This window comes from Archocentrus centrarchus, unplaced genomic scaffold (assembly GCF_007364275.1).
Source record: "Archocentrus centrarchus isolate MPI-CPG fArcCen1 unplaced genomic scaffold, fArcCen1 scaffold_48_ctg1, whole genome shotgun sequence".
Taxonomy (NCBI): domain Eukaryota; kingdom Metazoa; phylum Chordata; class Actinopteri; order Cichliformes; family Cichlidae; genus Archocentrus; species Archocentrus centrarchus.
The window spans coordinates 16,802-32,026 of NW_022060272.1; the positions used below are offsets into that span (position 1 = coordinate 16,802).

The window sequence follows — 15,225 nt, forward strand, 5'->3', positions numbered from 1 at the left end:
GACCTTGTATGTGAGGAGAAAGATTTTAAGTAAATTTTGGATTTAACAGAGAGCCAATGAAGAGAAGCCAATATGGGCTTTTTAAGAAATGGTTTAATCACCACCTTAAAAGCCTGTTGTATGTAGTCTGTTAATACAGATTAATTACAGTACCAGTCAAAGGTTTGGACAAACTCATGGTGAATGTGTCCAAACCTTTGACTGGTACTGTATATTTAAAACTGAAACCACTTCATGGCTGATTGCTGCTGTTCCTAAATGCTTTCTTTTTGTAATTATACTACTTACAGTTAAATTGGGGACTGTGTAGGCTTGGAACTCAATGATGGCATCCAGTACCACATTTGAAATCAGTGAGCTCTTTAGAGCAACCCATTTTTTTCAAAAGGCAGACTGCATGACTTCTATGTGTATTAGACAGGAGCAGATCCCTTTCACTCATGGACTGTATAAAAGAAGTGAAAGTAACAACCACGCAGTCATCTGTTGGTTTATGAACTACCACTGATAATTTAACAGTTGCCATGTTGGTCAAAGCTGACAAGATTTAGATGAGAAAGTTGAGTTAGAGCTAGGATTAAAGTTAGAGTATGGTGGATCTTATTGAGATTATATTTACAGACATGAGCAGCAAAAATCAGATCACAGCTGGGCACAAAATGATGAAAAAAAGCTAGTTGTTTCCTGGCTTCTTTATTAAAAGTATTAATTAGTAATAAAGTGCATTTGCACCACCAGTTACTGCATGTGTCATCATTTTAGCCTGGACTGAAATCCACCAGACTTGCACTCTCGTTTATAGGGGGGGAAAAATTACTATTAATCGCTTTAGAAGTTTCTTCAGGAGATGAGTCTAATGTTCATCAAACTTGACATATTCATGACATATGGGTAAAAACTTAGCAAATGGATTATGAATCACAACAGGAACTTTGATGCATACCAGTCATTTTCTATTTCCTGCTGTCTGTCTTCTATCAAACTGTCTTATTAAAAGTATTAAAAAAAAAAATGCATCCAAAATAATAGTAGGCTGCGTGAATATCTGGAAATGTTGGAACATTTCATGTGCTTATAAAATAGATGCAGAATATTATTTTTGACCTACTATCTTGTTGTGTTTTCATGAGTCCATCTGTGTCTGTGTGTGTGCATGTCTCTCCACAGTGTGTCCCAGTGGAAGGTTTGGTAAAGCCTGTGCTGAGACCTGTTTGTGTACCAATAATGGCACTTGTAACCCCATTGATGGCTCCTGTCAGTGCTACCCTGGATGGATCGGCGAAGACTGTTCCAAGCGTAAGAGGCAACATACAGGACATTTTTGCACCTCTGCATTTATTGACTTCACTTCTTCACTTTGGAAAGAATAGCTGAAATGCATTTTGTTATTCATCCCTTGTGTTTTAGTTGATCAGTGCGAGACAACCTGAAGAAAAACCTCCAATTACTGGACTGGCTTTGACATTAATTATCCATCTTACATTGAATAGCTACCACAGTCAGTCATTTGTAAAGTTAATGAAGGCACGCAGAATCCTGATGTATGTCATGTCTGTTCTTCACTTTGGTGACATTTGAAGAGATTGTGCTGATGTGGAAGAAGGTTTTAAAAACTTATGATAAGGGTTTGTTGTTATATGTATTTTTATATGTATTATAGGTATTTGCCACTTTCATGAATCAAGTCAACATTATGCTGTAAAAAAAATGAAGGAATAAAGTGCCTAGTAAATCCTAGCATAATAGATCATGATTTGCTGTCATGTGGCATTTAAGCAGCCACTTTTATCAAATACTCTGTGTACTGCATGTGTCTTTGAGTGTCTGCACTTACTTTTTTCTGTGTTTTAATGTGTGCTTCTGGCAGCATGTCCTCAGGGCTCATGGGGCCTTGACTGCATCCACATGTGTAACTGTCACAATGGAGCTCAGTGCAGCGCTACAGATGGAGCATGTAACTGCAACCCTGGATGGACAGGTCTCTACTGTACTCAACGTATGTCTCTATTGCTCTCTCTCTCTCTCACACACACACACACACACACACACACACCCACACACACACACACACACACACACACACACACACACACACACCTATCAACCTGCTCTGGCTGCTGTGAGAGCTCATCACTAATGCACTAATTTGCAGTGCTGCTCATGTTTTAGTACCTCATACCTATATCGCCATCTACTGGTAGATGAAAAAACTGCATATCCTAATGCATGAATTCCTATTTCCTTTGTGGCCTAGGAAGAGTTTGTTTTCCATCCCCTAAGTGGTCTCATGTGGCACTTATTTTGTCATCTTTGCACTGGCACCCCATCAAATTCAGACTTTAGTTTATTAAGATCTTGGTGATCACTATCAGAGCTTTGGGTGGTAAAATGCCTGTATACATTATGTTTTTATTACTGTGTTTTACTGTTTTTCCTTTGATTGTTGTGAAGCATTTTGTGATTTTTATCTAGAAAGATGGTATATAAATAAATTTTACTTACTTACTTACCTTACAATATAAAGTGACTGTTGTGATTTGGCATTTATGTGTACAAGATACATCTCCTGCATGCACTAGGGTGCATCATCAGTGATGTAACCAGTTTCAGGTCTTTCAACATCAGACACCCTCACCCAGGCGACCGAGCCGGGGTCGAGCAGACTCCAACTTGCATCCCAGCATTAACTGCCCACAGGTCAGTCCTCTGTATCCACAGCCACTGTGTGGCTTTCTCTGCTTCTTCACTCATGGATTTAATGGCCTTCTTCTTAGTCATTCCTGTTAGGTCCAGGAATAGTCCAGGATCAGATCATTGATCTTACTGGAAATATGGTGGCGGTGTAATGCAAGCTCAGCCAGTTTGCGTGGTGGACCCATAGGCGTTAGCCAGATCCAACCACAGCACACACAAGTCGCCTTTGTTCTCATGGGTTTCTCAGATCAGCACTGTTGTGCTCCAAGCAACCAGGAATTTCAGGGATTCCACCCTTCTGCACCGAGGGATCAATGTAACTATTCTTGAGGAGAAACTCTGAGTTTTCGAGAGACAGTGATAAAGAACACATTCCCTTCGACACTCAACAGTGAGATGGAATGAAATTAATTGATGTTCTTTGAGTTTTCCTCTTTTGGGATCCAGACTCCCTCAGCGCACCTCCACTGGTCAGCAACTTTCTTTCTCTGCCATATCACCTTCAAGATCTTCCAGAGGTGATGAGGGGGCAAGTATTTGTACGTCACATAGGGTACACCACTAGGGCCTGGAGCTGAGACTGAACATGCTGCTTTAATCACCGCCACAACCTCCTTGAAGCTGGGTTCCCTCAGATTGAACTCTACTGTTGGCGGTGCTGAGCTAATGAGAGCTCTGATGGGTTCCAGTTCCTGTTGTCTCATTGGATTGTTCAGGGTCTTGTGCAGAAAGGAGTTTACTTCTTCTGCTGAGCAGCTAAGAAAGCCATTGCACTTGTCCCCAAGTAGCTGCCTTGTAAAGTCAAGGGGATTTGCAATGAAGGCAGCCCACTTCCTAGCTCTCTCGCTCTTCCCCTTCTCCTCTGCCACTCTGCTCTCTGGAGGGTTGTAAGCTTTTTCCCTTTGATGTTCTGGAGGTCAGCTAGAGCATGCTGCTCTTCTTCGGTAGATGTTTTGTATCTTTTCTTGAGGGCGCAGAGTTCCTGCCTGAGCTGGTGAATCTTAGCGGCCCTGCGGTTCATGGTTAAAGTGTATTTGTGCTTTTTTCCAACACAACCAAATCTCTCAGCAGCGTAGCCACAAATGATGGCAGTCATTGCATGGAGCCGGCAGTCTTCATCTCCTTTAGCTGCAGCTTGAATGATCTTCTTCATATCCATGTCAAACTGCAATCATACACTCCACTTCCTGGCTGGGGGCCACTTAATCTGCTGTCAGTGAGCTACTCTGCAGGGAGTGGTGAACTGAGGTGCATGGAGAGACTGGGCTCTGTGGTCTGACTCCTGGCCGCGGTCCTCCTGCGTCTCACCAGGCTCGAGGTCTGTGCACCGCACCTCCCTCTCCTTCACCAAGCATTTCATTCTGGTGGATAGATTTTAAGGCCCTGTTGGTTCTTGCATATATATATATATATATATATATATATATATATATATATATATATATATATATATATATATATATATATATATATATATATATATATATATATATATATATATATATATATATATATATACACACACATACACACACACAGTTGAATTGAAATTGAATCATTTTTAATGTCATGTACCAACACATTGCAGAGCAGCTACATAAACTCTGCTCCCAGTGAAGCTGATTATCTTGTCAATAGTATTACATCCTCTCTGGATACTGTGACTCTCAAATCACCAGTGCCTGACTCCGTGGTATAACTTACAAACGCACAGCTTAAAGTAGATAACCAGTAAGCTGGAGAGGAAATGGAACAAGAGTTTGTTGTTCTATAAAACAGCCCTCCGTAAAGCTAGGACATCTTACTATTTATCACTGATTAACTAGTAATGACTTCATGAATTTCTTCATAAATAAAATTTTAACCATTAGAAAAAAATGATTCATAACCATCTCACAGAGATATCTTTATATACAACTACTTTCAGTACTACTGATATTTATTTAGACTCTTTTCTTCTAATTGATCTTTCTGAGTTAACTTCAGTATTTACTTCTTCTAAACCATTAACGTGTCTATTAGACACCATTCCTATTAAGACTGCTCCAAGAAGTTCTACCATTAATTAATTCTTCAATCTTAAATATGATCATTCTATATCTATTAATTTGTTACATACCACAGGCTTTTAAGGTGGCAGTATTTAAATCATTTTTAGGAATCGGGTTTGTATGTTCTAGTGAACAGCTATAAAAGTCTTGGAATGAAGTTCAAATCTTTTACCTGCTTAATCTGTCATGGAATAATGAGGGAACAGGCTTCACCTGGTTATGAAACTGCTTGTCAGTCAATTGTCCAATTACTTTTGAGCCCCTGAAAATCAGTGACTGTGTAAAAATGGCTTCCTAAACAGTTAATGCACAACTTTTTTTAAACCACTAGAATTAAAGCTGAAAGTTTGCACTTCACTCCTTCCTTGACTGTTTGATTTAAAATCCACTCTGGTGGTGTACAGAACCACAACTACAAAAAAATGTGTCATCCAAATAATTATGGACATCACTACGTTTTGTTTCCACAATACAGTGCACAATTTTTGACTGAAATTGTGTGTTAAATGATGATGATGATGATGATGATGATGATGATACTTTATTGATCCCACAATGGGGAAATTACAGTTAACAGAACACTCACCCAAAAAGACAAACAGAACAAACATGGGGAGATAGGTGAACTGTGTAGTAATATTTTACATATGCTTATTTCAAGAGTAGAATGTTTTACATTCAATTTGTTAAAAAAAGAAAAAGAAAAAAAAAAAGAGCATTTAGATGAATTGTGCGACCACTGGAGGAGGTGATAATCTTCATTTTCCCCTTGCTACACCCCCAGATATTATTACTCTGGGTTGGAAGGCCATAAAATGCTTATCTCAGCAGTTTCTTCATGTTCATAAACTGTTTTTTCTTTTTTTAAATATTATGCAACTGTGCAGATTGATTCACTTTCAGCACTGAAAGTTTTAGGAAAGTGGCCATGTAAAGAACTGCTTTTTATATGGTTCCACTTTGGCTTCATTATTCAGCCTGAGTTTCTGCACTTGTAAAGTAGGTCCTGCTGCACAAAAGCAAACACTTGACTCAAATCCAATCAAACTGTTTTCTGTTGAATACCCAGTTCACTGCATTGTCTCTCCAAAGTGTAGATGCCTCTGATTTTGTAATTCTGGTAAATCACAAGTATTACTCTATTGCAAAATCTCATTTCAAAGTACACTATATTGCCAGAAGTATTTGCTCACACCTTCACATGCATATGAACTTGAGTGACATTCCATTCTTAATCCATAGGGTTTAATTTGATGTTGGCCCACCCTCTGCAGCTATAACAGCTTCAAGTCTTCTGGGAAGGCTTTCCACAAGGTTTAGGAGTGTTTATGGGAATTTTTGATCATAAACACACTTCTTGTGAGGTCAGACCAGGGGTGGGCAACTCCAGGCCTTGAGGGCCGGTGTCCTGCATGTTTTAGATGTGTTCCTGAGCCAACACACCTGAATCACATATAGAAGTCATTAGCAGGACTCTGGAGAACTTGACTGCATACTGAGGAGGTAATTCAGCCATTTGATTCAGGTGTATTGGATCAGGGACACATCTAAAACCTGCAGGACACCGGGCCTTGAGGCCTGGAATTGCCCACCCCTGGGTCAAAGGCTTCTTCAGTTCTCAAACCAAAGGTGGAGAGACCCAGGTACTTAAACCCCTGTGGGCGTAGGTCCCCTGGAGATGGTTATGACCCTCTATTGTTCATGTGCATAATTGCATGCGCCAAGGTGTGAAAGGAGGCGTGGGGCATTACAATTGGTGGTTTCAGATGAAACTAATATAGGACTTCACTCCATTGTTTCATGTGGACTATTGAGGTCACTGGAACAAAGGTGTGAATGAGGGTTGAGACGTCTGGGAAGGGAGCTCAGGACAGCACTGCAAGCGCGCGGGGGGTGGGGGGTTGGTGACGTAATCCACCTCCTCTGTTCAATGGTTGTTCTTCACAATGGACATAGATGGCTTCTTTTACTCCTCTTTCAAACCACCTGTCTTCCCTGTCAACATTGGCATCCTCAAAAGAGTGACCTTTGACCTTCAGTTGCAGATGTACAGCTGAGTCTTGTCCTGTCGAGGTGGCTCTTCTATGTTGTGCCATTCGTTTGTGAAGAAGCGTTTTGCTTTCTCCAGTGTAGAGGTCCGAGCACTCTTCACTGCACTGAACAGCAGACATTACGTTGCTGATCTTGTTTTGGGGGGTTTGTCCTTGGAATGAACCAGTTTTTGCCTTGGGATGTGACTTGGTTTGAAGTATACTGGGATGTCATGCTTGGAGAAAATTCTTCTGAGTTTCTCTGACAAGCTGCCACATAAGGGATGACAATGTTGTTCCTCTTGTCATTCTTATTCTCCCCAGTTTGTGTTTGACCTTCATGTGCATATTGGCTGATCTGATGAATGCCCAGTTCAGGTAACCACATTTTTTTGAGGGCTTTCTTAATATGTGTGTGTTCCTTTTGTTTCCCTTCTGTCTTAGAGGGAACGTTTTCTGCCCGGTGTTGCAGGGTCCTGATCACCCCAAGTTTGTGTTCCAGTGGATGGTGGGAGTCAAAGAGTCTGTGTGGTCTGGTCTGTGTGTGTGGGCTTCTGGTAAACGTCAGTGTTGACGCCTCCATCTTCCTCAATAAGCACAGCACAGTCCAGGAATGGTAACCTGTTATCTCTGGTATCCTCCCTGGTAAACCTTATGTATTTATCCACTGAGTTGATGTGGTCAGTGAAGGCTTCTACTTCTTGGGTTTTGATTTTGACCCAGTTGTCATCTATATATCTGTACCAGTGGCTAGGTGCCATCCCTTTAAAAGAACCAAGAGCTTTACTTTCCACTTCCTCCATGTAAAGGTTGGCTACAATGGGAGACACTGGGGAGCCCATGGCACATCCATGCTTCTGTCTTTAGAATCCATCATTGTATTTGAAATACGTTGTGGTAAGGCAGAGGTCTAATAGTGCACAAATCTGATCTGGGATAAAGCTGGTTCTGTTCTGTAAGAGTCGTCTTCCTGTAGTCGTTTTCTGATGTCTGCACTGCCTCAGTTGTGGGTATGCAAGTGAAAAGTGAAACCACATCAAAGGACACCATGGTTTCATCTGGATTCAGTACAAGATTATGGACCTTGTTCATAAAATCTGTGGAGTTTTCAATGTGGTGGGGTGTGTTGCCAGCAAGTGGAGATAAGATGGTGGCGAGGTGTTTGGAAATGTTGTGGTTGACTGAGTTTATACTGCTGATAATGGATCTGAGTGGGATTCCTTCTTGGTGGATCTTTGGGAGTCCATAAATGCATTGAGTAGTTTCTCCAAGGTACAGATGGTAGTAAGTGGGGCGGTCAATGGCTTTTTCGTTTCCGAGTTGTTGTAGTCAACAGTTGACTTTTTTCTTGTAGTTGCTAATGTCTCGTCTCAAGACCTCATAAGTATTGTTGTCACTGAGGAGTGTAGTAAATTTGGAGCGGTAATCAGTTGCATTCAGAACACCGGTGCAATTCCCCTTGTCGGCTGGTAGTATGGTGATGTTTTGATCCTTACTCAGGGCTGTGATGGCCTTCTTCTCTTGAATGGTGAGGTTGGATGGAGGAATTCTTGCACTGAAGAGTGTAGCTGAAACTTTCATCCTGATCTGTTCTGCTTCCGGTTGTGATAGTTTGTTATTGCTGTTTCTGTGGCCGTAATGAGGTCCACTATGGGCAGCTGTTGTGGGGATATGGCAAAATAGATCCCTTTGGCTAGCACGTTTTCTTCTGATTTGGTGAGGACTCTGTCTGAAAGGTTCTTCACCCACTTCTCTTGGTTGTCATTGCTTATGTCTTAGTATGCTGAAGCATTAAGAGTTCCTTTCACTGGAACTAAGGGGCTGAGCCCAACTCCTGAAAAACAACTCCACACCAGGATCCCCCCTCCACCAAAGTTGGCACTTGACACAATGCAGTCTGACAAGTACTGTTCTCCTGGCAACCGCCAAACCATCTCATCTGTTGGATTGCGGACAGAGAAGCGTGAGTCATCACTCCAGAGAACACGTCTATACTGAGTCCAGTGGGGGTGTGCTTTACACCAGCACATGATGCTTTGCATTGCACTTGCTGATGTAAGGCTTAGATGCAGCTGCTTGGCCATGGAAACTCATTCCATGAAGCTCTCTACACATTGTTCTTGAACTAAGTTTGGCGGTCTGTAGTGACTGACTCTGCAGAACATTGGTGACCTTTAGATTTACACTTAAAATGCTTTTAACTGTACTCCTCAGCATCCACTGACCCCACTCTGTGATTTTACGTGGCCTACCACTTCATGGCGGAGTCGCTGTTGTTTACCAATCACTTCCACTTTGTTATAATCCCACTAACAGCTGACTGTGGAATGTTTAGTAGTGAGGAAATTTCAAGACTGGACTTGTTGCACAGGTATCATCCTATCACGGTACCACGCTGGAATTCACTGAGCTCCTGAGAGCGACCCATTCTTTCACTAATGTTTGTAGAAGCAGTCTGCATGCCTAGGTGGTTGGTTTATACAGCTGTGGCCATACAAGTGATTGGAACACTTGAATTCAATGATTTGGATGAGTGAGTGAATACTTTTGGCAATATAGTGTAAGTAATAAGTTGATTAGATCACCCCCTGCAGGTGATGTCAGCATCTGTTTTTTCAAAGTATTTTTTTCTTTTCTTCTTTGCTTATTTAGGAGTTTATAACCTGTAAGAATATTCTTTGTCAGAAATTTGTGAGTTCTTATCATAAATTTATCAAGTTAATCTCAAAGAATATGCACTTTTGTCTTGTAAATTTGTAACTTACTTTTCTTTTAAAGATATTAAACCTTTCCTCTCTTTTATTTTTTATCAACCTACAAAGGCCCTCAAATACCATCATAACATGCATAATATATGAAAGAACTGCATAATTTAAAAAGTACAGAACTATCTAGAAAGCTGTTCTATATATATTGTGAATATTCCAAGTTTGTTTATCTAAATTTACATTTATGATATTTTTGGGTTCATTCTCTGTGAACATTATGTTTCTTGATGCTGTTTCTCTATCATTATCGTGTTTCTGTATCACTTGAAATATAGAAGAGAAAGTGTGGGCAGTTGTTGAAAATCTACCTGAAATAAACTGGGGTTTCATTAAATTTCCAGAGATCATGCATTTTGGCTTCACGTTGACAGAATCAATTAGCTGATCCCAGAGAAAGTGCTTCCAAACACATTTAAATTTTTGGATCATCTCTGCATGAAGATGAGTGAAAACTGATGCTGGTGAAAACTCACATTTAAAGCATGATGTTGACATTAAAACAAAAAAAACAAACAAACAAACAGTTGTTGTGTATTTCCCTCCAGGCTGCCTCGCAGGTTTCTATGGCTCTCAGTGTGCTGAGGTGTGTCGCTGTCAGAATGGCGCTGACTGTGACCACATCACTGGACAGTGCTCCTGCAGGACAGGCTTCATAGGACAGAGCTGTGAGCTCAGTGAGTGTGTTTAGTGGTTCTTATGTGTGGACAGTTGCACATCCACCTGTTAGGTTTTAAGATGTATTAACCCCCCCCCAATCCCTGTGTCCAGAGTGTCCTGCAGGGACATTTGGCTACGGCTGCCAGCAGCTGTGTGAGTGTATGAACAATGCCACCTGTGACTACGTGACTGGAACCTGCTACTGCAGCATCGGCTTCAAAGGCATTCGGTGCGACCAGGGTGAGAACTAATGGCTCTGTACACAGAGAGGAAGATGGAGCTCGATCTGAACATTTTGTTATCTTCTTCCTGTTGGTTTCTTTAGCCTCAGTTGAATAATAGAATACAAGGCAATAGTAGAACATCCAGAAAACTCATACAGACAGCATTAGACTGTTCCTATAGGGTGAAAGTACAAAGAGCTCATGGATGGACCAACATGACTACATGTTTTCAATTTTGGAATGAAGAGAATTTTAATTTAAGTCAAGACATGGAAGTTGTTTTCTAAAAAAATATTCTGGGCCTTTAAAACATTTCTTTAATATATTCATTGGCCAACAGTCAAGGCCAAAGCATTAAAAAAATCAGACTGCATTAAAAAAAATGCTTTCAAACTCCAGCAGATAAACTGTATGTTTGGGTTTACAAATATATTATTAGTGAGTATCCAGCTGCACATTTAAAGGTGTGTCTGCGGTAGTAATAGGATAAGAGTTTGATCCAGAGGGAGATTTGCCTTGGACACCCCTGCTAAATAGTACTAGCATAGCATTTGTTCAGACAGGTCACAGAGTCATAGATAATGACTTTGATATTTAAGCTACTTCCTCCCAAACAGAGTTGCACTGCAAGGCACTTTGCAACCCGCCTCCCTCCCAGCTTCTCCATTTCATGCTCTTCACGTCATCTCTGACATAACCAATGCCATGTGCACTGCCTTTTGTGCCTGCTCTGTTCTAGGAAAGGGTCCTTGTTCCTTTTGATTTCCCTGTATGCTCATAGAAAGGCAGGGAAGTCCAAGAACACAGCTAAACTACCAAATATCAATTACTGCATTTTGAATAGAAACTATTATCAACTGCTTCTTTGTCACCACAGCAGGTAGCTCTGTGTGTTTGATTTGGCAGGTTTTTTCTAATTTGTTTGAATTTGTTTAGGTTTTTTTTTTTTTTAAAGCCATCACTTGACCCAGCTAAACAGCTGGGTCAAATGATGGCTAGTGATGGCTAGTTAATTATAGGCCAATCTCCAACCCTTCCTTTTCTCTCAAAGATTCTTGAAGGAGTAGTTGTAAACAGCTAACTGATCATCTGCAGAGGAACGGTTTATTTGAAGAGTTTCTGTCAGGTTTCAGAATTCATCACAGTACAGAAACAGCATTAGTGAAGGTTACAAATGATCTTCTTACAGCCTCTGACAGTGGACTCATCTCTGTTCTTTTCTTGCTATACTTCAGTGCAGTGTTTGATACTTAAATATTTTAAACTGCAGGAATGTCTTAAAGACGTAAAGGATGACCTCTAATTACCTGCTTCTAAATTCAGATAAAACTGAAGTTATTGTACTCGGTCCTACAAACCTTAGAAACATGATGTCTAACCACATATTTACTCTGTCTTGTGGAAAAAATACGTTGAGCCCTGAAACTAAACTGATTTCATGATGATTTATTGAAAGTAAGAATATGACAGACTTTGCACCGGCATTGACCGAAGAACAAAATAACCACCGTTCCTTTATACTCATTGTGTTGATATGAGTGTGTTGTTCTGATAGCTCTGAGGAGTTCAAGTTCCCACCACCATGTAGCATCCGTCTGATAATAAGTGCGTCATGGCCTTGGACACAGCCTACAAAGAAATTTGTTTTCCCATCTTCGCACACTTGGTCTTTATACTAGAAAATTACAATTACATACCATAGAGGTACACAGAGGTTATTAGAGTTGAAAAACAAATTTTCCATTACACTCTGGATGCCATTACCTTGGCTTTCAGTAACACTGAGTCAAGGAACATCCTTTCTCAGAGTGATTCTGAAAAGCGAATTCATGCATTTATTAATTTTAGGCTTGACTATCATAATTCATTACTATCAGGTTGTCCTAACAGTTCCCTGAAAAGCCTTCAGCTGATCCAAAATGCTGCAGCTAGAGTGCTGACAGAGACTAGAAAGAGACAGCAGATTTCTCCCATATTGGCTTCTCTTCATTGGCTCCCTGTTAAATCCAGAATTTAATTTCAAATCCTTCTCTTCTCATACAAGCTCTTGAATAATCAGGCACTCAGTACCATATCACCCTAATAGAGCACTTTGCTCTCAGACTGCAGGCTTAGTTGTGGTTCCTAGGTTATTTAAAAGTAGAATAGGAGGCAGAGCCTTCAGCTTTCAGGCAGATGACCTGAAACCCTACAAGAATTTTCACTGTCTGCTAATTAAAAAAAAAAAAAAAAATCATGTATAGGACGAAATGAAGTCTTGATAGCCCATACTAAAAGGCCAGTTTTCAGCAAAAACACTTTTTTCTGGACATTATTAAAGGGCATAAGAAGGGAACAGGAGGAAAGATGGATATAAAATGTAACTTGTCTGCCTTGGTTGAATGCAACCGAGTTCTAGTTTAAAACTTCCACCTGGAAAACCACCCAAAAATTCAGTCAGTTTCAGCTCCACAACTCCAATTCCAAAACAAACCTTTGGCTTTATGGACAGGGGAGAATCGGGAGAATTTTGAAATACAGTTAAGTCAGAGTCAGAGCTGAAAATATTTACTTCTATCTAATCAAATCTGTAAACGTATGAGTGAATAACAGAGCCAGTGTCAGTCAGCCAGATAGATACCCTTTAAAGGAAGCTCTTTTCCACTGCTATTCATTTGGTCACTATTCTGTTCAGTTAAATTTTATTCATGTAGTGCCAAATCACAACAAACACAGTCACCTTAAAGTGCTTTCTATTGTAAGGTAAACACTATACAGAGAAAACCCAACAACCAGACAAACCCCTATGAGCAGTGGGAAGGAAAAACTCCCTGTTAAGAGGAAGAAACCTCCAGCAGGACTGGGCTCAGGGAGGAGCAGCCATCTGTCGCAAGGGTCAGATTGAGTTCAGGGAGACAGGACAAAAGACAGCTTGTGGCCATAGGTGAGAGTAGCATTGTAGACCAATTAGTAATCCAAGAGCTTCGGCTTCGTGCTCAGCTCTCAGTTTACCTCCAAAGACCAGTACAAAAATTGCATCACTGCAAACACTACCCAGTCCTGTCACTGTCACCCCATCCTATCCCTTAACTATTTGTCTCCTATTATCTGCCCACTGTAGTTACAGCCACTTTTAGCATGGCAAAATACCAAAATAAGAGCCAACAGTAACAATAGATTCAGAGAAATGAGAAGAATTTTACTCTGAAACTCTCATTCAGGGCAAATATCTGATTGCACTGTACAGGTGATGTGAATTTGTTAAGCATTAGAGTTCAGTCAGTTCAGTGATCAGCAGTGTTACTTGTCCATGTTCTCCTCAGCGGCCCTGATGATGGAGGAACTGAACCCCTACACCAAGATCAGCCCAGCTTTGGCATCACAGCAGCAGTCACCAGGTGCTGTCCTGGGCATCATCTTCCTGCTGCTGCTGATCATGGCCATGCTTGGTCTGGTGGTCTGGTTCCGCTATCGCCAGAGAGAGAAAGGCAACCATGTGCCTAGTGTCACCTACACACCTGCCCTGCACATCAACTCCACTGACTACTCCCTCTCAGGTATAATGTCCGTGGATGGTTTCCTCTTTTGATCTCTGCTTTTTTCTCTTCAGCGAGTTATTTCAAATTGTTTTTGTTCACATGTTTGCTCTATTAAATATGTAAAAATAAACAGAAGTGTGCATGAGGTCATGTAGAGCACAGTATGTGAGAACGTGTTGATGTTGTGCTGGGACAGCAGGGCTGCAGTGCACAGGCCTGCTCTCTTCTACAGACACATCTCCCAGTAGCAGCTCTTTAGGTGGCTGCTTCTCCAACCCCACCTACCGCACCCTGGGGCCCTGTACCTATGCTACACACTATGCCAAGCCAGACAAGGGGAGCACCGTCAAGGTGGGTACAAAAACTCTCTGAGTTTTGCTTTAGGAAAGCTTTTACAGTTTATCTACAGATGGGTCGCTGTGGAGGTTCTGTGGAGGTTACAAAAAACACATCAGTACATCTTAATCTAAACTTAGCACAAAAAGGAAGGAAATTTGTGCTTGGTTGATTTTTTTTTTTTTTTGTTGTAACAATGTTTCTTGGCAATAAATCTTACACCGTTGGAAAGCTTGTTTATTTCCCCTTAAATGGAGCCACATTTGTGGGTTGAGCAGCATAGTTGAGCATGTGGGTTACACCAATGAAAAACTTGCTAAATCTTTTCTGCCAATGCCAAATAGCTTATTCTGCTATTGACTCTAGTTTGGAGCTTCTGGTACCCCAGGTGCTGACAGTTAGGCTTGTCATCATTGGAAGCGATCTCAGTGCAGAGACATATCAAGATTCTGCAACCAGCAGCAGCATTCCCATATCGTCACAGTCTGAGACTGAACTCTGTCCTTCAAGATCACAATGCTTGCCCCCACAGAGCATGTTTTATCAGAGACTATCTCAAGAATTTGGGAGTGGAGAGGATGGGATGGCCTTCCTGCAGTTCTGACCTCAACCCCATTGAACACTGTGGGATCAGCCTGGGCATGCTTTTCGTGCCAGAGTGACCAACACAACCACACTAGCTGACCTCCAACAAATCTTGGTTGGTTGTGTGACCAAGCTGGTAACCAGCATGAGGAGGAGGTGCCAGGCTTTTGAGGCTGCATGTGGTTCTTCCACATGCTGCTGAGGCCAACGTTTGTTGAATAAACTGTTAAATTGCAAATAGGTCTTGTTTCTTCAGACTTCAATAATCCAATCCAATAAATGACACCAAACTAGAGTCAATAGCAGAAAAGGCTGTTTGGCAGAGAAGATTTGGCAAGTTTTTCATGGGCACAACCCACACA

General features: G+C 41.2%; 1 pseudogene; it reads left to right on the forward strand.

The window, feature by feature from the left end:
• The window catches only part of LOC115777306 (multiple epidermal growth factor-like domains protein 10), a 50,362-nt pseudogene that overhangs the window by 16,711 nt on the left and 18,426 nt on the right, over positions 1-15,225 (forward strand).